General features: G+C 38.4%; 1 protein-coding gene across 7 annotated transcripts in view; it reads left to right on the forward strand.

The window, feature by feature from the left end:
- Positions 1-21,241, forward strand: part of LOC308563227 (proteolipid protein 2-like) — a 75,795-nt gene that overhangs the window by 17,295 nt on the left and 37,259 nt on the right. Inside the window, exon 4 of one of the 7 annotated variants that reach the window (XR_013999754.1) lies at positions 11,292-14,320. The exons of the other annotated variants lie outside the window; for them this stretch is intronic. The gene's annotated coding sequence lies outside the window, so the exon portion shown is untranslated. Of the gene's footprint in view, positions 1-11,291; positions 14,321-21,241 lie in introns of those variants that run through there. 7 annotated transcript variants of the gene reach the window in all.

The raw sequence follows: 21,241 nt of genomic DNA on the forward strand, positions 1-21,241 counted from the left end.
TCTGCATTCCCACCAACAATGCACACTTGTTTATTGATTTATTGATGTAGCTTTTCTGACAGGTGTGAGGTGGTATCTCATTGTGGTTGTAATTTGCATCTCTCCGATGATTAGTGATGTTGAGCATCTTTTCACATGTCTATTGGCCAGCTATATGTCCTCTTTGGAGAAGTACCTATTCGGATCCTCTGCCCATTTTTTAATTGGATTGTTTGGGGTTTTTTGGTGTTGAGTTGTATGAGTTCTTTACAAATTTTGGATGTTAACTCTTTATCAGATGTATCACTGACAAATGTCTTCTTCCATTAAGTAGGTGTCTTTCCATTTGGTTGATAGTCTCCTTTGCTGTGTAAAACCTTCTTATTTTGATGTAGTCCCATTTGTTTATTTTTTTCTTTTGTACCCTTACCCAAGGAGATATATCAGAAAAAATATTGCTACAAGAAATAAACAAGAGTGTACTGCCTGTTTTCTTCTAGTTTTATGGTCTAGAGTCTTCTATTTAAATCTGTAATCCATTTTAAGTTTATTCTTGTGTATGGTGAGATAGGATCGTCTACCTTCTTCTCCTTCTCCTCTTCCTTCCCCTTCTCCTCCTTTTTCTGCATGTATCTGTCCAATTTTCCCAACACCATTTATTGAATAGACTGACTTTACCCCATTGCATGTTCTCGCCTCCTTTGTCAAATATTGACCATAAAGGCGAGGGTTTATTTCTGGGCTCTCTATTCTGTTCCATTGAGATATGTGTCTGTTTTTTTATGCCAGCACCATGCTGTTTTGATTACTATAGCCTTGTAGTATAGTTTGGTATCCAGTAGCATGGTACCTCTGACTTTGTTGTTCTTTCTCAAGATGGCTGTGACTATTTGGGGTCTTTTGTAGTTCCACATAAATTTAGGATTATTTGTTCTAGTTCTGTGAAAAACACCATTGGTATTTTGATGGGAATTGACTATAGACTACTTTGGGTAGTATGGACCTTTCAATGATGTTAATTCTTCCTATCCATGAACACAGTGTAGGCTTCCACTTATTTGTATCTTCTTCAATTTTTTTCTATAGTATCTTCTAATTTTTGAAGAACAGGTCTTTTACTTCCTTGGTTAAATTTATTCCTAGGTATTTTATTTTATTTTATTTATTTTTGATGCAATTGTAAATGGGATTGTTTTCTTAGTTTCCTGTCTGATAATTCCTTATTGGTATATAAAAATGCAACCAATTTCTGAATCTTTATTTTGTATCCTGCTACTTTACTGAATTTATTTATCAGTTCTAATATTTTTTTAGTGGACTCTTTAGGGTTCTCTATATACAGTATCATTTCATCTGCAAATAATGATAGTTTTACTTCTTCCTTTCCAATTTAGCTCCTTTTTATTTCTGCTTCTTGTCTGATTGCTGTGGCTCCTTCCAGTACTGTATTGAATAAGAGTGGTAAAGTGGACATCACTGTCTTGTTCCTGATCTTAAGGAAAATGCTTGTAGTTTTTGCCCATTGAGTATGATGTTAGCTTTGGGTTTGTCATATATGGTCTTATTATGTGGAGGTATATTTTCTCTATTTATCATAAATGGGTGCTGGATTTTGTCCAGTTTTTCCCCCTGCACCATTTGATACAATTATGTGATTTTAATCCTTCATTTTGTTTATGTGGTGTGTCATGTTAATTGATTTGCAGATATTGTACCCAGAAATAATCCCACTTGATCAGAGTGTATGATCTTTTTAATGTGTTGCTGGATTTGGTGTGCTACTATTTTGTTGAGAAGTTTTCCACCTATATTCATCAGGAATGTTGGCCTATAGTTTTCTTTTGTTGTAGTGTCTTAATCTGATTTTGGAATTAGGATAATGCTAGCGTCATAAAATGAGCTTGGGAGTCATCCCTTCTCTTGAATTTTTTGGAAGAGTTTGAAGAGGGCAGGTATTAGTTCTTCCTTGAATGTTTGATAAAATTTACTTATAAAGCTATCTGATCCAGGACTTTTGTTTTCTGGGAGTTTTTTTTTTTTAAATTACTGCTTTGATTTCATTAGTTGTAATCAGTCTGTTCAGATTTTGTTTCTTCTTGATTCAGTCTTGGAAAAGTGTATGTTTCTAGGAATTTATCCATTTCTTCCAGATTGTCCAATTTGTTGACATATAGTTGTTCATAATATTTTATTATAATCCTTTGCATTTCTTTGGTGTCAGTTGTCACTTCTCTTTCAATCCTGATTTTATTTATTTGGGTCCTTTCTCTTTATTTTCTTAATGAGCCTCGTTAAAGGTTTGTCAATCTTGTTTCTCTTTTCAAAGAACTAGGTCTTGGTTTCATTGATCTTTTGTATTATTTACACTCTATTTTGTTTATTTCTGCTCTGATCTGTTTTATTTCCTTCTTTCTACTAATCTTTAGATTTGCTTGTTGTTCTTTTTCTGGTTCATTTAGGTTAGATTGTTTATTTGAGATTTTTCTTTCTTGAGGTAGGCCTGTAATGCTATGAATTTCCCTCTTAGGACTGCTTTCATAGTGTCCTATAGATTTGAGGTTGTTCTGTTTTCACTTTGTCTCAAAGTATGTTTTTATTTCTTCCTTGATTTCATTGTTAACCATTTGTTGTTGAATAAAATGTTATTTAGTCTCCGTGTCTTTGTGTGTTTTTAAGTTCTTTTTCTTGTGATTGATTTCTAGTTTCATGCCATAGTGGCTGAAAAAAGTGCTAGATCTGATTTCAGTGTTTTAAAATTTATTAAGACTTGTTTTGTGGCCTAACATGTGGTCTATCCTAGAAAATGTTTCTTGTGCTCTTGAAAAGAATATATACTCTGCTACTTTGGAGTGAAATGCTCTGAAAATGGTCATTAAATCCATCTGATCTAGTGGGTCACTTAAGGCTGCTGTGTCCTTGTTGAATTTCTGTCTGGAAGATCTATCCATTGATGTCACTGGGATGTTAAAGTCCCTTACTCTGACTGAATTATTGTCACTATCTCTTTTTATGTTCATTAATATTTACATTATATATTTAGTTGCCCCTATATTAGATGCATAAATGTTTACAAAGGTTATATCCTCTTGTTGGATTTATCTCTTTATTATTATGTAATGTCCTTCTTTATCTTTTATTATAGTCTTTGTTTTAAAGTCTATTTTGTCTGTTTAAGCATTGTTACCCCAGCATTTTTTAAAATTTTCATTTGCATGAAATATCTTTTTCCATCTTTTACTTTCAGTCTGTGTGTGTCTGTTGATCTGAAGTGGGTCTCTTGTAGACAGCATATATATGGGTATTACAGAATATATATATGGGTCTTGTATTCTTATCCATTCAGCTACCCTGTGTCTTTTGATTGGAGCATTTAATCTAATTACCTTTAAAGTGATTGTTGCCTGGCCTGCATGGCTCAGTGATTGAGTGAGCATCAACCTATGATCCAGGAGAACTCTGTTTGATTCTCAGTCAGGGCACATGCCAGGGTTGTGGGCTCAATCCCCAGTGGGAGCATGCAGGAGGCAACCAATCAATGACTCTCTCTCATCATTGATGTTTCTATCTCTCTCTCCTTCTCCCTTCCTCTCTCTGAAATCAACAAAAATATATATATTTTAAAATTTCTCTCTTTGTCTTTACCCTTCACAGTTTTAATTATGATGCGTCTTGGTGTGAGCCATCTTGTTTGGGAATCTGTGTTTCTGGATTTGTGTGTCTTTTTCCTTCACCAGCTCAGGAAAGTTTGCAGTCATTATTTCTTCAAATAGATTCTCAATCTCTTGCTCTCTCTCTCTTCTCTTTCTGGTACACCTATGATGCAAATGTTGTTATCCTCATTAATTTTATTTTTTTCCTTTTTGTTACTCTCAATGGGTGTTTTCTGCTACCTTTCTTCCAAATCACTGATTTGATCCTCTGCTTTATCTAATCTGCTGTTGATTCCTTCTAATCTGTTCATTTCAGATATTGTATTCTTCATTCTGACTGGTTCTTTTTTAGGGTTTCTATGTCCTTTTTTATACTTATTATCTCTTTGTTGAAGTTCTCACTGAGTTTATCCATTCTTTCCCTAAGTTTTCTGAGCATCTTTATAACCATTGATTTGAATTCTGTATCTGGTAGATTGCCTGCCTCCATTTCATTGAGTTCTTTTTCTGAGGATTGCTCTGTTCTTTCACTCAGGGCACCTTTCTTTATCTCCTCATTTTGCTGGTTCTCTCTATTTGTTCCTGTGTATTAGGTAGACCTACTATGTCTCCCAGTCTTTGTAAGGTGACCTATGTAATAGGTGTCTTTGGGGCTCAGTGGTGCAGTCTCCCTGATCTCCTGAGCTAGGTGCTCAAGGAATGTCTCTTGTTTGGGATGTGAGCCCTTCTATTGTAACTGACTCTTTTTTAAAAACAAAAAAAGTTATTGTTTTAGAGAGAGAGGAAGAGAGAGGGAGAGGCAGAGAGAAACATCAGCTGCCTCCCATGTGCCCTGACTAGGAATCGAACCAGCAACCATTTGGTGCATGGGACTATAGTCAACCAACTGGGCCATACAAGCCAGAGCTGTCTTTGGGTCTTTATTGTTGTTGGCCAATTTGTGGGTGAGGTTGACCCTTAGGCTGATTGTGATTATCGACTCCAACCACAGTATATGAGCTGCTTTTGGAGATGAACCCACAAAACACAATTCACCCCAGCAGGCTATTGTATCTGTGGAGATCTCCTGTTGGGTGTGCCACTTGTGGAGCTAATCAAGTCATACTCTGATGTGGTCAGCAGCCAGCCACCAGGTGTGTTGGTTCTGGGGCATTTTGGGAGGGATTCTCTTGCTGATCAGTATCAGATGCTACCTGAGGCTAGTCCTGGGCTACCTGTTAGGAGCTCAAAGCAATCCACAGTTGGTGACTGCCTCTGCTGGGCTTGGGTTTCTGTGGGAGGAGCCAAGCTGCACACTGAGGCCAGCTTCTGCCCCAAGCTTGGGGCAGGTCAGCAGAAGGCCCAAGGTACACTGTGATCTGGCTCTGCTGCTGGATACCTGTTAGGCTCAGCCACTGAAAGAGCCTCTGGCGGTGTCTGAATTTTGTGAGTGAGGTTCTGAGTCACCAGGTAGGGGCTAGTGGTGTTCACCAGGTTGATACAGATTCAAACTCAGCACCAGTGCTAGGTCTGTAGCCACTTATTAAAAGTCTCATGCTATCCCAAGGCCAGGCACCACCCTCCTGGGCCGTGTAGATCTTTTCAGTGGTGTGGGGCCTCAAAGAGTTGCCAGGGTGAAGCCAGTAGATTTCATCAGACTAAAACAGATTAAAATTTGTCCATGTGGAGGGAAGGTTCAGCACAGGAACAGCAGTGCCTGTCATGGTGTGCAGGGTAAAAAATGACCTTCACCCTAGAGCCATACAACTCAGTCTCTCTGTGTGTCTCTGAAAACCCCTGAGTCTGCCTGGACCTCCTTGAGAGCCTTCCAAGAAAGACTGCAGTGGGCCCAGGCTGCCCGCAGTCACCTGATTCCTTGGCAGGGGCACATGCTTTGCAGGTGGGACTATAGTGAATCAGGAGGGTGGAGCTAATGCAATTCCCCAGGTTGACACTGTTTGGAGGGGAATAGTCAACTCAGGAAGGATGGCGTTCATGGAAGGTGTGGGAGAGGAACTCAGAGCAGGGAAACAATGGCAGCTGTCCCTCTAGCCCTCTCCCCAAGGCCACACAACTTAATCTCTTCCTGTATGATTCCAGTTTGCTCTGAGCCACCATCCTTTCTGTCGGAACCCAGGGTGAGTACCAGCAAACAATATTTTGTGCGCTAGCCCTTTAGAGGGTGCCCGAGTTTCTCGAAGTTCTCATCTCTCCCTGGTGAATGAAATCCCTGCTGATTTTCACAACCAGGTGTTATGTGGGATCCTCTTCCTGGCTTTCGTGCTCTGGGTCAAAGAGCCTGCCATGAGGTTGAAAACCCTCATTCCTGAGGTGGGATCTGTGCAACCAAGACATCCCTGCAGATTCTCAACTGCTGCATGTGGGAGTGGTGCCAGCCCTTTTTTGCATCTCCACCCTTCCTACCAGTCTCATTGTAGCTTCTTCTGTATGTCCTTAGCTATAAGACTTCTGTTCAGCTAATCTTCAGTTGGTTATTTAGGTTGATTGTGCTATAATTTAGTGGTAATTTTGATTTGGTTCTGGGAAGAGGTGAACATAACTTCCACCTACTTCACTGTGTCATCTTGAATCTCCTTCACTGCCATCTTGGATCTCCCCCAAATCACTGATTCAGTCCTCTGCTTCATCTATTCTGCTGTTGATTCCTTCTTGTGTTTTCTTCATTTCAGATATTGTACTTTTTTATTTCTGACTGGTTCTTTTTTATGGTTTTTATGTCCTTTTTAATGCTTGCTATCTCTTTGTTAAAGTTCTCACTGAGTTTCTTGAGCATCCTTAAAACCATTGTTTTGAACTCTGTATCTGGTTGATTGCTTGCCTTCATTTCATTTAATTTGTTGTTGTTTTTTCTGGGGATTTCTTCTGTTCTTTCATTTGGGGCATGTTTTTGTGTCTCTCTATTTTGACTGCTTCTCTGCATTTGTTTCTGTGCATTAGGTAGATTTGCTGTCTCCCAGTCTTCATAGGGTCGCCTTATGTAATAGGTGCCCTGGGGGCTCAGTGGTGCAATCTCCCTGATGTCCTTAGCCAGGTGCTCCAGGAATGTCGGTTGTTTGGGTTATGTGAGCCCTTCTGTTGTAGTTGAGTCTTGATTACTGTTGGCCAATTCATGGGTGGGGGTTGACCCCCAAGCAGACAGACTGTGAGGATTGACCCCAACCATAGTGTATGAACTACTACTGTGTGGGGTCTGACCTCCATGAAGCAGAATTTGCCCAGCAGGGCCTGGTGCCTGCTGCAACTTCCTTTTGGGTGTTCCACTTGTAGAGCTAATTAGATTATGCTCTGATGTGGTCAGCAGCCAGCCACCAGGTGTGCTGGTCCTGGGGCCTCTTGAAGGGACTTCAGTGCAGGTCAATGTCAGGTGCTGTTTGTGACTAGCCCTAGGCTACCTGTTAGGAGCTACAAAGAAATCCATACTTGGTAGGTGCCTCTGCTGGGCCTGGGTGTGCATGGGAGGAGCAAAGCTGCATACTAAGGACAGCTTCCACCAGTCCTTAGCCTGGGGCAGGTCAGCAAAAGGCCCAAGGTACACTGTGATTTGGCTTTGCTGCTGGCTACCTGTTAGATTCAGCCACTGAAAGAGTCTCTGGTGGTATGTGAGTTGCATGAGGCATGTTCTGAGTCACCAGGTAGGAGTGAGTGGTGTTCACCAGGTTGATAACATATTCAAACTTGGCACCAGTGCTGGGTCTGTGGCCACTCAGCAAAAATTTCATGCTACCCCAAGGCCAGCCACCAGCCTCCTGGGGCCTGTGGACCTGTGCAGTGGTGTGGTGTCTCATGACATAGTCAGGATGAAGCCAGTAGATTTCATCAGACTAAAACAAATTAAGATTTGCCCATGAGGAAGAAGTGTTCAGCACAGGAATGGTGGCACTGGTCAGGGCGCACAAGGAAAAATGACCCTCACCCCAGAGCCACACAACTTGGTCTCTCCCTGTGGGTCTCTGACACCATCTGAATCTGCCGATACCTCCCCGAGAGCCTTCCAAGAAAGGCTGCAACATGGCCCTGGCTACCACAGCTAGCTGATTCCTCTGCAAGATGGGAGCTTGGCAGGGCGGGACTACAGTGAGTCAGGGGGGTAGGGCTAGTGTATCTCCTGAGGCTCATGTCCTATAGAAGGGTGTGATTTGGTTCTGGGATGATGTTACTTTAACTTCCACCTACTTCACTGCATCTTGGATCTCCCCACAGAAACTTGTTAATTAGGCCTGGTCACATGATCAAACCTTGAACTGGAGAGATGAAGTTAGTCTCCTGCTCTCATATAGATGGAGACAACACAGTCTGAGAATGACACAGGAATGCTTCCCCAAAGGAAATCCAGACATTACCTGAAGAAGGGGAAATGATGCTGGGCAGGCAAAAATAGCCAATGTCTGCCATACATGTCCCATTTCCCATGTCATTTAGTACATTATAAAATCTCTTTCAAATACCCAAATAAGGTAAACTTTCTTGAGCTGTTAAATTGCATTTATTTTTGACACACTGTCACAAAACTATGGATAGGCAAAATGTGGCATCTAGAAGAATGGAGAGTTGTTTCATTCTCCCTCAAACACTGGAAATTATGGCAAGCATAACTTGTGGTAAAAAATATCACCAAATGGACCCTCCTCGGTCTTTGATTCAGGCAGATTTGAAAGGGCATCTCAACTAAATTGAGCATTTTGTTCTTGGTTTCTGTGCTGTTAGACACTGATGAATTTCAAGAATAAATATATTCACATTATGGAGAGTGTGAAATAGAAAACAAATATTTTAGCCCCGTTTTTATGTTGCTGTCTCTCCTAGGACACTGAGGCTCTGTATAAGGATGAGGCAGAATGGACTGTGAGGCTGGGGTCAGGTTCCAAGTATGATTCATCTTCAAATTCAAATCAACTGAGTGCACACCCTTAAGGTAGCTTTAAGTACTTAGGTTTCTTTCTTTTGTCGCTTTTACTTTTATGTTACTGTGGTGTATATTCTCCTATTGGCTGCCATTTGGGAAAACTACTTATATGTTCATAGAGACTGTTTTCAAATAAAACAGTGACAAAAACAAATTTTAATCAATTAACCTCAACATTAAAAAATCATATACATTGGGAAAGCAATGTCTTTATGACTTTATATAAAAAAGTAAAATAGCTTTTAACAAATAGTTAAATGCTATTCAAATAAGGTTTAAAAGTGGTTAGTGACCAAGACTGAGCTATAATGTTCAATAGGTTCCAATGACATAACTATTACAAAAGTACTATGCATATGAAATGACTTATTCTCTTAAATGCAAGGTGTATTCTATAACTAGTAAACAATTAAATTAAGTATTGGCTAAAAAATTTTGGGAAACAATATTAAAAGAGAACATGGGTAGAGAAGGCTTATATGATAAGAATAAAATAGATTACAAATAAAGAAATAGAGATTGGAAGAAATAAGGCTGATTAAAGGAGAGAATAAGTGAAAAGTTTAATGGGTTTTTGCTGAACCTGAAATGTGGAAGAGGAATGGTAAGATGAAGGGTTTGGGGAAAGGGAAGATGTTTCTTGAGGCCTCCATATCAAAGAGAAACCAAGATTTTAAGCCCAGAGCCTGAAATTCTCTTGGGACTCCGTATAGACCAGCATCTGCCACCGTAATTACAAAAGGTGTCACCTGACTGACCTCATGCTGCAATGTTAGGCTAGTCGTGTGAAACAAAACAAAATTTTACTTTCTTAACATCCTTTAAATAGGTGTTACTTCCCTTAATAGCACTGCTGTGCTTGGCCGGGGGAGGAAGGGAAAGTTAAATGCTCATTCAATAGCTTTAATAATGTTCTAACTATTATTTTTAAGCCTATACATTTTCCCCTCTTAAACCTTCTAATTTCTTACAAGTCTGTAGTTTTACATGTCCTTTTTTTCCCTTTTTAGATGGTCTTAAAGTATTTTTAATTTGCTCTCATTAGAAACACAAAGTATTCATTAAAAGTTCTTTAGATCTTGCCTTTAGAATGAATAATTTAAAATTCTAAATTTAAGTTATCATCAGGACAAAATTAATTTCCCTTTAATTTGTGTGGGATCGATTTTTCAAGTGTTTGGTGGGTTTTTATTTTTGTTTTTTTTTGTTTTATTTGTGGGAGTTTTTTGGGGGGTTGTTGTTATGACTGAATATCAGAGCTAATATAGTGAAGATATTTTTGGTGATCCAACCTAAATATAACTTTAACATTTTCCATGGGGATAAAATAAGGGATGCAAAACTAAGTTATATGTGTCTATAACTCTGGTCATGGTTTAAATGGACAATATTTTATTCTTCAGTGAAGTTTTCATCTAATATTCAACATTTCTTAAATAAATAAAACAAACCTCCTAGAGAATAACAGAAATTAAGAGTAAAGTCCTGCAAGCAAAATAATGAATTACCTATTGCTAGTACATTTACGTTTAAATTCTTTTTTTTTTTTAAGATAATAGCTACAGTCATAAACTGACCTGATCATCAATCAGTATAACACCTCTCTGGGCCTTAACACATGGTCCGCTTACTTCCCTGGTGGTCATTTGTCTTTTAGCATTTAGCCTATGCTGGGATTTAAGGTGCTGTTCCATCAGTGTAAACTTTCAGAGTTTTCTCTGATAGTCTGAACAGAGGACTAACAAAACTCAAGGTTTGTTAGTCTCTAAGAAATCTACAGAATTCTTTTCTACCTCAGGATGAAAATTGAATGCTTTACCAGATTTTGGCTTTTATATCACTTACGATGGGCACAGAATATAGATAATGGGTAAGGACTTCTTTATCACTAAAAATGGTACCTAATTTCTCAGGTTACTTTTGAGAAATGTTATGTATGTCTTGTTTGGTTTTGTGTTTTAGAATACAATCTAGTAAGTGTTTTCTAAAATTATCCACTCAACTCAGATGAGTCCTCCATGTTTCACTGCATTGATTAGCTCATTGAAAGTGACAGAAAATGCCTATAGTTCAAAATCTCCCAAACACTTGAAGCTTGTAAGTTATTTGTGTTATTATCTACTTGAGAATATTTTGGGTAAAAGGCATAAAAGGAAGTATAGTGGTTAAAAGCAAACAAACAAACAAACATACTTTGGGTTCAGTTACTTAATATCCCCTGAACTCAGTTTTCTCCGCTGTAAAACAGGATAGTAATACCTACCTCGTACAATTCATATGAAGACTAAATAAGAAAACATAGAAAGTGCCCAATTCAGCAACTGACACATAGAATATGTTTATTAAACAGTAACCAATATTATTAAAAACATATTAAGATAGGAAAGAAATATCTAAAGCAGGTCTCCTATTTATAATGTAGGCTACCATAATCTGGACAATTATTCCTTATGTCCTTTATCCAATCTAAGAAAAAATACTTTTTGGAAAAATAATAAAGTTTTAAAAAAAATAATATTTTTATTTTTCAATTGCAGTTGACATGCAATATTATATTAGTTTCATGTGTACTACATAATGATTAGACATTTATATAACTTATGAAGTGATCACCTCTGATAAATCTAGTACCCATCTGACGCCATAGATAGTTATTATGATATTCTTGACTATATTCCCTATGTTGTAATTTACATTCTCATGACTGTTTTTATAACTGGCAATTTGCACATCTTAACCCCTTCCCCTTTTTCATCCAGCCTCCAACACCCCTCCCATCTGGCAACCATCAAAATGGTCCCTGTAAATTCCTATCAAGATGGCAACATGAGTAAATGCAGTACTTGAATTCTCCTACAACCACATCAAAATTACAACTAAACTACAGAACAGCCATCATTCAGAACCACCTGAAATCTAGCTGAATGGAAGTCCTACAATTAAGGATTTAAAGAAGAAGCCACATCGAGACTGGTAGGAGGGACAGAGATGTGTCACAGGCTGGTCCCACACCCGAGTGTGGCAGTTTAAAATTGGGAGGGAGATCTCAGCTGTGGAGGTCACTCCTGAAGGGCAAGGGGCCCCAGCCCCATACAAGGTCTCCCAGCCCAGGGTTCCAGAGCCAGGAAGGGAAGTCCTCATAACTTTTGGCTGTAAAAACCAGCGGGAATTGAGGCTGAGTGAGACAGAGGGCTTCTAGAGACCCAGGCAGTGCCTCTTAAAGGGCTCACACATGAACTGACTCGGACTCACTCCCTCTGAGCTCCAGCAGGGGCAGCAGCTTGAAAGGAACCAGGAATGTATGGGGAGGAACTGAATTGTCTGGAATCAGGATGAGAACTGGAAGGGCAGCTTTCTGCCAGACAAAAGTGCTGGGAGAGGCCATTATTCCTTTTCTGAGAGCCCCACCCCAATGGACAGGTGGGCACCATATCTGAGTCTCCATCAACCTGGTTAACACCATTACCCCTCACCCTGATGATTCCCTGAGATCCCCACCCTACACAAGTTACCAGCCCACCCAAGTTGCTTCTAGTGGCTTTTCCACACTTGCCTCATGCTTCAGACTTTTCTAAAAATCTCTCAAGCAAGCAGCATCTGGTCCCTGTGTAACCTGTACCTCTTGCTAAGTGACCCCAGGCCTGGCACTAGTGGCAGCTGGCCTTGGTTCACAGCTTAGCCTCTTCTGGGCACCTCCAAGCCCAGAACAAGTAGCAGCCATCTGTAGATACCTATGTGGCTTGTACTGGGTGACCCCAGCCAGGGCACAGGCAGTAGCTGACCTTGCACCCCCTGAGAGGCCCCTGAGCTAATGCACTTGGTGGAAAGCTTCAGACCGGGCCAGATTACAACCCTGCCACCTCCATGAATGACACTCTTAAGGAGCACACTCAATGAACACCAAAACCCCACTGAAGCAAGTCCTGCTCTGTAAGGTTGACTTCTGCACAGCAGCTCCTCTGCTATAGTCACAGCCAGGCCTTGCAGGTGATTGACCTGGGAGTTGATCCCTCCCAGTGACAGCAACAGCAATCAGGTCTCAACTACAACAGGACAGTGCACACAACCCACAAAGGGGTGCACCTGGAGCACCCAGCTCAGGTGACTGGGGAGGCTGCGCCACTGGGATCTACAAGACACCTACTACATAAGGCCACTTTACAAAGTCTGGAAGATGTAGCAGCTCTACCTAATACATAGAAACAAGCATAGGAAAGCAGCCAAAATGCAGAGACAAAGAAACAGGTCCCAAATGAAAGAACAAGAGAAACCTCCAGAAAAAGAACTAAATGAAATGGACTCAAGCAAACTACCAGATACAAAGTATGAAACAATGATTATAAGGATGCTCAAGGAACTTATTGAGAACTTCAACAGCATGAAAAAGGACATAAAAACCATAAAAAAGAACCAATCAGAAATAAAGGATACACTAACTGAAATGAAGAATAATTTACAGGGAATCAACAGTAGAGTAGATGAAGCCAAGAATCAAATCAGCTATTTGGAATATAAGGAAGCAAAAAAACACCTAATCAGAAGAACAGCAAAAAGAAAATAGTATTTTAAAAAATCAAAATGAAGATAATGTAAGGAGCCTCTGGGACAACTTAAAGTGTACCAACATTCATATCATGGAGATGCTGGAAGAAGAAGAGAGAGAGCAAGCAATTGAAAACGTATTTGAAAAAAATAATGACAGAAAACTTCCATAACCTGGAGAAGGAAATAGACATACAAGTCCAGGAAGCACAGAGTCCCAAACACGATGAACCCAAAGAGGCCTACACCAACACACATCATAATTAAAATGCAAAAGGTTAAAGACAAAGAGAGAATCTTAGAAGCAGCAAGAGAAAAGCAATTAGTTACCTATAAGAGAGCTACCATAAGACTGTCAGCTGACTTTCAACTGAAACTTTGCAGGCCAGAAGGGGGTGGCAAGAAATATTCAAAGTGATAAAAAGTAGACCTACAACCAAGATTACTCTACCCAGCAAAGCTATCATTTAGAATTGAAGGACATATAAAGAGCTTTCCAGACAAGAAAAAGCTAAAGGAGTTGATCACCACCAAACCAGCATTACAGAAATGTTAAAGGGCCTTCTTTAAGAAGGGAAAAAAAGATAAAAAATATGAACAATAAAATGGCAATAAATGCATATCTATCAACAATTGAATCTAAAATCAAAAACAAAACGAAGAAGCAGAACAGAAACAGACTCATAGATTAGATACAGTGAACATTTTGAAGGCTGCCAGATAGGAGGGATTTGGTGGGATGGGTGAAAAAGGTGAAGGGATTAAGAAATACAAATTCATTGTTACAGAATAGTCATGGGGATGTAAAGAACAGCACAGAAAATATAGTCAGTAATATCCTAGTAACTGTATGGTGTCAGATGAGTACGAGATTTATTGGAATGATCACTTAGTAAGTTATATAATGTCTAATCACTGGGGTGTACACCTTAAACTAATATAATATTGCATGTCAACTATAATAGTAAAAAATTTTTTTAAGGATTTAAAAAAATAATGATACAAATGTATCCCTGGCCAGGCAGCGCAGTTGGTTAGGGCATCATTCCATTATGCCAAGGTGGTGAGTTTGATCTCTGGTCAGGGCACATACAAGAATCAACCAATGAATGCATAAATAAGTATAACAACAAATCGATATATCGATATTTCTCTCTCTCTCTCTCTCTTTCTCTTTCTCTCTCTCTCCCTCCCTCTCAAATCAGTAAATAAGAAAAATTGAAATAAAATGTTCTCTGTTTCTTTGAGTTTGCTTCTGATTTGTTTGTTCATTATTTTGTTTTTTAGATTTCACATGTAAATGAAATCATATGGTATTTGTTTTTCTCTGTCTTATTTATTTCATTTAGCATAATTCCCTCTAGGTCCATCCACATAGGTCCATCCTTGTGACAAATGGCAAGATTTCATTCTTTTTTTTATGGCTGAGTAATATTCCATTCGATATATGTACCACCTTTTGTTTATCCATTAGTCTGTTGATGCACACTTAGGTTGCTTCATTGTAAATAATGATGCAATGAACATATAGATGCATATGCCTTTTCAAATTAGTGTTTTAGGTTTCTTTGGCTAAATACCCAGAAGTGGAATTGTTAGGTCCTTCTTTGTCTCTTGTTATAGCCTTTGCTTTAAGGTCTATTTTGTCTGATATAGGTATTGTTACCCCAGCTTTTTAAAAATTTGCATTTGCATGAAATATCTTTCCCATCTCTTTATTAGGATAAAAGCTTTTAAAAATAGTTTTACACAAATATTAGAAAACAGTTTAATTTTAATTCAGAAACAAAGCATTATGTGCATTAAATGTGGTGCTTAAATATTATTTTCAGATAGTTACAGGGTGGGCAAAAGTAGGTTTACCATTGTTCATATGGAAAAAAACATACAGGTTATGATTATTACTAATAAGTAAATAATAATAATACAAGACTACAGTGTTTCACATACTCACAGCTGTAAACCTACTTTTGCCCACCACTGTATATGTATTTAATGTTCCTTTTCTGTGATAAGGTGAGAATGAAAGAAGATGTTGAATCAAAGAACATGGAAAAAAAATAACTAAGATCAGACGACCCTGACAGACCAAGGAAAATTGGAGATGATGGGAACACTTCATTCCAATTCCTTCAAATATGATTCTTGGTTTTTCTGTCAGATTTGCAACAAAATACAAATGTTGTTTAGTTTCAGGCTCAAGGTTGATCTGCTAAATGAAGCTAAAAATAAATTTCCAGGAAAATTTAATAGATTGTCCTACCCTATATTGTACCCTGTAAATTTTATGGAAGAAATTACCCCTCCTTAAGGAAAGGAATAAAATGTTGGTCTGTTTCTAACTCAATCACTATAAATCACCTTGGAAGCAGAGGCTTGTCTAATAGATGTTCCCTAACAAAATGAATTGCAAAGAGGCTGAACTGTTTGATTGAAATAAGATGAAATCTTCAATTATTTGCAGAAGCTGCATTCACTGCATAACAAAAAACATTATTGCCACAAGAGAAATACTTTCAAGACTCAGTGTTCTTTCACTAATATAAATAACCTCATTTTGGCAGTTCTGATAATTTAGAATCCAACAAAGAACAGAACATTGTCAGTAACATCTACTGTGACAGAAAGATAGAAATGTCAAATTCTCTTCTTGCAGCAGCACTGACTTAGATGGTTATGTGATGTTCCTAGGATTAGTCATCTAAAAATAAATAAATAAATAAATAAATAAATAAATAAATAAATAAATAGTGTTTCATAGTTCTTTTCAGCCTGTGAACTTTCTTAGATTAGTTCAAATTTGCAAGGAATTTCTACCTGGGTTTGTTTCTTAGGGCTTTATGCAGAGTAGATTTAGAATGGAATTAGTCTTTTTTCCCCCAAAGAGTTGAGGCATCCAGGGCTTGGGCATCTTGGGCAGGGAGACCAGTAAGAAGGCTGTTGTGGTCATGACAGGCAGTAGGTTGGACCAGGGTAGTAGCAGAGGAGATAGAAAGTAGTAGGTAGATTAAAGGTATACTTTGGAGTCAGAACCAATAAACTTTGTTAAAAGAAAAAAATCAAGAATGACCACCAAATTTTAGGTTAGAATAATTAGATAGACGTGGAGCCATTTACAAAGTTGGTAAACTGAGAGATCTGAAAAGAAAAAGTAGAAGTTAATATTATGTGACTCTTCCTCTATATAAGAAATTTTAAAATACTTTAAAAATTTAAAGCACCACCAAGCCTTTGCTTTTGAAAGCATGTTATAGTTTTTTTCCTTGGTACAGTATGGTTTTGGTGTATTCTTCATACCTTTTAAATTATTTAATGCTTTGAAAATTTTGCAGATAATCATAATAAGTGATAAAATATTTACTACCCACTCATTACAAATGAGTTTTTCTTTTGCAAAGATTAGAAGAAAAAAAAATTATGACAATTTTTCAACCTTTCCCCCAATTTTATGATTTTCCAAATAAATACAATTACTTACATGCTTTCAAAAATCAATTTTTAAAGATAGCCAGCCACTATTAGTTGGGTTGGCAATGCTAAGCTAACTCATACAACATTATTTAACAAGAGGGGGGAAAAAAGTATTTTAAAACTGAGTTTAGATGTTCATTCGTTCAAACAAAAGATAACAGTGACCTCTAGTGTTCATTGGGAGTATCTGTAACTTTGACAATTTTAAACAATTTATCCTATCCACAGATACTGAATGTAGCACAGAAATAAATGAGAGGGAGACAAATGAAAAAGGTCACTGTAGTAGCTATAGCAATGATTGAAAGTAGGTGCATAATTTTGGAGAGCTCAGAGCCCCTAATCTGGTTTCAGAAACCGAGGAGTAACTACCTCCTGAATTGATACCAAAAGGGGATGGGGCGGGGGGGGGGGGGGAGCTAGGGAGCCAGCAGCATGAATCAAGGTAGAAAACCAATGGAAAAGTTTCGACTGCACCAACATAAAACAAGGGGCAGTGAGTGCCTGGAAGGGAAGCAGGAGAGGGAGGCAAAGCTAAGATCAAGCTGAGTTTGTACTTTCTACATCAACAGGAAGCCACCCTAGAAAAAGTTTTATGTCATACAGAGCTGTGGCAGTCCTTGGTGGGGGGTTGGTTAGAGATGTAATTGGATGTTATTGTAGTAGATGATGGTAATAGTAAGAAGAGAAGGTGGATTTAATAAATAATTAGAAGACAAAATCAACATTTGTGCTTGATGGCTTGATTGTGTGTAGAAGCTGAATGGCAAAGAAAGAGTGAAGGATGTCACCTTTTAAAGGTCAGATAGATTGTATGTTCATCAATTAATACTTTTAAATTATAAGAAAAAGAATATGGTTAGTAGGAAAGATGACATGTTAACTTAGAGGTGCATGGGAAACAGTAATGTTTCAATGCCAACAGGTCATTGGAGTTCCTGTTCTTGATTCCTGGAGGAAAGAATTAAGTAAGAGATGTGAATTTACTTTTATCTGCATAGAGGACAACGAGAGTGGATAAGATTTCCCAGGAAGAATATACAGTATGAAACAAGAGCACAGATAGAAAAGGCATCACTAATGCTTAGTGGGGAAAAAAAACAACAACAATTTGGGGTTGGGTATGTCTAGAATATATTAGAAAGAAAGGATCCAATTTCTTCAATATCAAAGTATAATTCAACGAAAGGATCAATATTTCAGAGGCTGCCTTCTGAGGTCTATATATACAAATACTATAGTAGTGTCAACTGAATATGTATTTATATACTATATTAACCAGGACTCCTTCAGAAAAAAAAAAAAAAAGGAACTTTACATAAACTAGCATGAGTAAAAGACTTCCTTTTACCATGTAACCTGAAGTCTTAAGGGATGGACTGCTCCAGGCATAGTCAAATCCAAACGCCATGTCTTCAGTGGGCTCTCTCCATGTCTAGAAGGTACTTTATTATGTGTTGACAATTTTCATGCAGACAAAAAATTATTGTGGAATGAATTTGAATGTAAAACTAATGACAACTGAGAGAGGAAAAAACTCTTTCTCTCCAGTGGCTCATCTCCACCTCCCTAAAAGAACTCTGATTGGTTTGACTTTGATCATGTGCCTGTCATTTAAACCAATCACTATGTCCAGAAGGATGACATATTCTGATTGGTCACCTGGGGTTATGACACACAGTGATAACAGTAAAGACAAAGCCATATATGTATTAGGCAGCCCTCTGAGAACCATATGGAAAGGTTGTTTCCTCCAGGGACTCATACTTTAGTAATTAAAATAAATCATTTAGCCCAGCTGGCGTGGCTCAGTGGTTGAGCATCGACCTAGGATCCAGGAGATCGCAGTTCAATTCCCGGTCAGGGCACATGCCCCGGTTGCAGCTTGATCCCCAGTGGGGGACCTACAGGAGGCAGCCAATCAATGACTCTCTCATCATTAATGTTTCTATCTCTCTCCCTCTCTTTTCCTCTGTCTGAAATTAATATATTTTTTTAAATTTAAAAATAAGTAGTTTAGATACTAGAAGAATGCAGATACTATAATATAAGCTCAATAAAAGGAACATCTTCTCACTGGAAAAAGCTTCTTGAAAGTCATTTTATTTCAGGCTGTCCTGCCTAAAGAAATTTGTGTCCTTTATCCTGAAACTAAACACACATCCACCCATGACTGAGAAAGCTGGAGAAGCAGGAAGGTGAAGGTGGAGCATTACAGGCCCTGGCCATGCCGCTGAGATGAGCCAGCAGATAGACAACATGTGTGTGCTACAGACATACCTGTCCCAGACTGTTTTAAGAACTTAACAATAACTTAACAGTTACTTGGGATAGCAGAAGAAAGGGTCAGTGTATTCACCTGAAGCTTCTGAGGAGTAGACATCAAGAAGGGATTAAACATGCAAGAACATTATTTTTTGGTTTTTTGGGTTTTTTTAATACCTTTATTGATTTCAGAGAGAGGAAAGGAGAGGGGGAGAGAGAGATAGAAACATCAATGATGAGAGAGTCACTGATCGAGCCCACAACCCGGGCATGTGCCCTGACCGGGAATCGAACCCCAATCGCCTGGATCCTAGATTAATGCTCAACCGCTGAGCCACGCCTGCTGGGCAAGAGGGCAAGAACATTATTATAGGAAACACTCATGAGAAAGAATGGGGAGGGAGCTGAAGAAGGCTGGGAGAGCCATGAGATTGTGATGCACATCTGCCCCAAAGTGAAGGAGAGAGGGAAGGAAGATTTGATGGATGGACTGTTCATCAGTCTAAGGAAGGTTTGGAAAAGACAATGGAGAGTCCTTGAGTCAAAGTGCCATTAGAGGAGTCCTCTGTCTCCCAGGAGCTGTATTTCCTTAGTTCCCTGCCATATCATTAATGGCAGTGTAACCTTGATGTAAATGCAGCAATAGATTCCAGAGCACAGTCTGTATGTATGTCTATGCTCTCATACCTTTCACAACATTGCTTTCTGATACATTTTCCCAGTTCACCACCAGCAAAATATTCAGCAGTCTGTCAGATTAGCTTCTGCCTTTTGCCAAGGACTAGCCTTGTTTCATCCCCCAACACAGTTGCATCCGAATTGCCTGCCAGGTGGTGGATGAGCCAGTCTCAAGCCTTTATCTCACTGCCTTTTTCTTAGACCACTCCTGATTTTACCTGTGTTATTCCAGGTGCCCCTCAAAGCAGATACTGAGACTAGATTAAATGTGAAAGGCTTTTATTCAGGGAAATGCTTCTTATAGCTATCATATCACGCTGCAAATCTGACCTGGAGTGAAAGAGAGAAGGAAAAAAGTTAGGTGTCATGTAGTCTAAGAAAAGTTCAGGAAGGCCAATAAGGAGTCATCACGACAAAGGATTCCTTAGAACTTCTGCCACTCTCAGTGTTGCCCTGGCAGCAGCCCTTAGGGAGCGTGGCCTTAGCACAAACATAGTGATGACTTTACAGTGTGGCAGCTCAGGCCCTCAGTCAATTATGCTTCTAGTAGCTGGTGGCATGAGAGGCAATTCTCATGACCACCACAATAACTGAACTTGAAGAAAGACCATTACATTCTGGAAAAGGAAGGGAAATAAGATTATAAACACAGAACACAACCTCAGAAAACTATGGGACATTTTAAGTGATCTAACACAAGTGTAATTTGAATCCCAGAATGAGAAGAGAAAGAGAATGGAACAAAAAAAGAACTGGACAGAAAAAATAGTTGAAATTTTCACCAAATTGTGGAAATAATTTACTTACCTGACCAAGAAGCTCAACAAATTCCAAGCAAGATAAATACAAGAATATCACTACTAGGTACATTATAGTCCAACTACCAACAACTAAAATAAAGAAATTATATTAAAAGCAGTAAGAGAAAAACATTACATACAGAGGAAAAATGACATATGATGTACTGCATTATTGAAATGATATTTCAAGAGAAACAATGGATTCCAGAAGACAATAGAAAAAACATCTTTAAAGTGCATCCATTCTTTAACACGGTCAAATGCTAAGCCATAAAACAAGTCTCATGAAATGTCAAAAATATTGAATTTTATAGAGTATGTTTCCTGACCACAATCGAATTAAAGAATAGAAAGAAAGGATTAAATTGTCTTTATTTCCAAATGACATGATTGTTTATACAGAAACATCAAAATAAATGTACAAAAAAAGTCCAATAGCTTTAATAAGCAAATTTAACAAGGTCATACAATATAATTTTGGTATATGAAAATCAATTATATTTCTGTTTACTGGCAAGTAATTGGAAAATGAAAATTTTAAATATCATTTACAATAGCATCAGAAATATAAATTATTTAAGGGTAAATTTACAAAAATTGTGCAAGACTTCGGCAGTGATAAATACAAAACATTGATAACAGATATTAAAGAAGATCTAGGCCCTGGCCAGGTGGTTCAGTTGATTGGAGCATCATCTATGCACCAAGGGTTGCAGGTTCATTGCCGGTCAGGGCACAAACTTAGGTTTCGGCTTTGATCCCCAGTCGAGGCACATGCGGGAGGCAACCAATAGATGTTTCTCTCTTACATCAATGTTTCTCTCTCTCTCCTCTCTTTCTAAAATCAATAAAAAACCATATCCTTGGGAGAGGATTTTTAAAAAATCTAAATAAATGGAAACTTATATCATGATCATAGATTGGAAGACACAATCTTGTTAAGATTACTAGTC

The sequence above is a fragment of the Miniopterus schreibersii genome, assembly GCF_964146895.1.
Source record: "Miniopterus schreibersii genome assembly, chromosome: 10".
NCBI lineage: Eukaryota > Metazoa > Chordata > Mammalia > Chiroptera > Miniopteridae > Miniopterus > Miniopterus schreibersii.